Below are 2,927 nucleotides of genomic sequence, written 5' to 3' on the forward strand. Positions count from 1 at the left end.
ATTCCTAGCTTGGACTATTGTAGTAGCCTCTCACTGGTCCTGCAGCCTGACCCTGTTCCCTCCATGGGCTCGAGCTGCTGTCCTTACTCTGCCTGCCCGTTGCATTGACCACTCTCCTGCCTGAAAGTCCTTTCCGGGGAAATTTCCAGATGCCTTTCAAGACTGTGGCTGGGCTGGAGCGCCCCTATGTAGTCTCCTCCTCCTCAGTGCATGCTGCTCCCCTCATTCTAGTACCTGCTGCAGGAAATGGCTGGTTTACAGGTTGGTTGATGAGTTTTTTTTCCCACTTGTTTTTTTCCTCCATCTTGCAGGGTTGACAGGCTTCCTCTTTGCTTCCATGGCCCCCTGAACACACCTCTATAGCAGCATCTACACATATTTTGTATCCACACATTTAGTCTCTTTTCCCTCATTTGATTGAGCTCCTTGAATCAGAGACGCATCTGGAGAGTCTTTGAACCTCTGTGTCTGACACTGTGCTTGGTCCTGGTAGCTTCTTCCTTTCTCGCAAAACATGTGCCTTCCTGGCTTATCCTGTTTCTGGAAGTCCAGCCCCTCTTCCTCCCCCTGCTGGAGGGGAGGAAGGGTGTCTTACTGGTAGAGCCCTTGCAGAACCCCCCTCACTTCAGTTCAGTCGCCCAGTCGTGTCCAACTCTTTGAGACCTCATGGACTGCAGCACGCCAGGCTTCCCTGTCCATTACCAACTTCTGGAGCTTGCTCAAACTCACGTCCATCCAGTCAGTGATGCCACCCAGCCATCTCATCCTCTGTCGTCCCCGTCTCCTCCCGCCTTCAGGGGAGTGGTTTTGCTGCCCTTGTCATTACCCTCAAGGCCACTAGGGGGCAGAGAAGTCCCATCCTTCCCTGGATCAGGGCCCAACCAGAACAGCTGCCTTCCCTGAAGAGAGGTCCATTCTCCAGGAGCCGATGTGTTGAAGATCATTTTGCAAACTGGTCGACTCAGCAAATAACCAACTTGCTAAATCATGGATGAGTTATCTGAAGCTTTGATATTCCTCAGAGTGCTTCCCACAGCTTCTATTTCATCTAAAAAGGAGGGAGTTTTTCTTGATCTCAGTTCATCGTCTTCTCAATTTTGGGGACATGAGATCCCATGAGGCCTGTGACCCTGCCATGACCTGACCTCCACTTCCGGCAGTGACACAGCTGGGATGTTGACTGACCGAGTGGCAGGCTTCTACCTGATGATTTTTAATGAGTCTATTTTATGTGAAATGACCCAGTGCCCCAGGCAGGATGAAGAGAGTCTTCTTGGAGGAGGGTCCTCCTTACTAAGGAGTGGTATTGGAGAAGATTCTTGAGAGTCCCTTGGCCAGCAAGGAGATCAAACCAGTCAATCCTAAAGGAAATCAACCCTGAATATTCATTGGAAGGACTTACGCTGAAGTTGAAGCTCCAATACTTTGGTCACCTGATACAAAGAGCTGACTCATTGGAAAAGATTCTGATACTGGGAAAGATTGAGGGCAGGAGGAGAAGGAGGCGACAGAGGAGGAGATGGTTAAATGGCATCACCGATTCAACTGAGGATGTGAGTTTGAACAAACTCAGGGAGATGGTGAAGGACAGGGAGGCCTGGTGTGCTGCAGTCCATGGGGTCACAAAGAGTTGGACACGACTGAGTGACAGAACAGCAACAAGCAGGATAGGTGATGGGCGAGCCTTTGTCAGTTTCCCCTCCAAGGTGTGTCCCTCTTGGTGGCAGACTGAACTTGAAGATCAGCCCAGAGGGGAGGGGGACCCCACGGGGACAAAGCAGCCCCTCAAACCCGGTGCAGTTCCCACTGCTCCTCCTTCCACGGGTTGGTCCCTGGAGGCTCAACCCACCTCAGACATTTCAAGGACTGCAGCCTGGTGTAGCAATGTGAGCTCAAGGGCCTCTGCACAGTGACTGAAAGTCCTCTCCCTGGAAGGACATTAAGCTAAGCAGAAAAAGTCAGTCACAGAGGACAAACACCGTCAGATTCCAGTCTCAGGAAGTATCCAAAGTTGTCCAAAATCATAGACGCATAAAATAGAAGGTGGTTACCAGGGGTTGGAGGAGGGGCATTTGCATTGAATGGGCCTGGGCTTCAGGTATTCGGATGGAAAAGTTCTGGAACTCTACACAACGTGGAGAAGACACGTGATGCTGCTGAGCTGTACACTTAAAAATGGTCAAGATAGTGGATTCAGTGCTACGCAGTTTGAGGTGGTTTTTTTTTTTTTTTTTAACCACAATAAAATAAAATAAGGTCTTCCTCTGCGTTCGACCTCCTCCTCTAGTAAGAAGCTTTGAACACTTATGGCTCAGGGAAAAGGGTTTTGTTTTATGAACTCTAGGAAAGCATCGGAGGTCTAGCATTTCAAATGTTTGACTAGCTCCGGGCAAAGAACTTGAGTTCCCCCAGGAAGCAGCGCGGGTCCGAGACCCCAGTTTCTCCGGGGATGGGATTCAAGGAGGGCCCCCACCTCGAAAGGCAGGAGAGCCGCTGTTACAGGAATCCGGGAGCGCTCCTGTAGGGCCGACGGAGGGCAGGGACACGGTGGGAGAAGGTAAGCTGTGTTTGCGGGTTTCCATCCGGATCCACAGGAAAGCTGGGGGCGGGGTCCTGCGGGCCCTCCCCACCGCTGGCCCGCTGCCCCCAGAGGCACCCCGTCCTGGGCCCTGGGCACAGCCAGCCTTCTCCTCCGAAGGCCCTTTCAGAAGCTCGGCTGAGGCTCAGCGCCTCGGCCCCGCAGGGGCCCCCGCCTGTGGGCGCGCCGAGCTGGGTGGGCGCCGTCCCTCCCCGACTCCGACCGCCCTGACCCTGACGTTCTCACCCTGCTGATGCGGCGTAGCTTACTGAACTTCCCCTCCCACCGCCCTCGAAATCTATTTCTAGAAACCTCTTCCTCTTCCGAATTACTCCTGACTCTGCCCTGC

Source organism: Bos javanicus, chromosome 4 (assembly GCF_032452875.1).
Source record: "Bos javanicus breed banteng chromosome 4, ARS-OSU_banteng_1.0, whole genome shotgun sequence".
In the NCBI taxonomy this organism is placed as follows: Eukaryota; Metazoa; Chordata; class Mammalia; order Artiodactyla; family Bovidae; genus Bos; species Bos javanicus.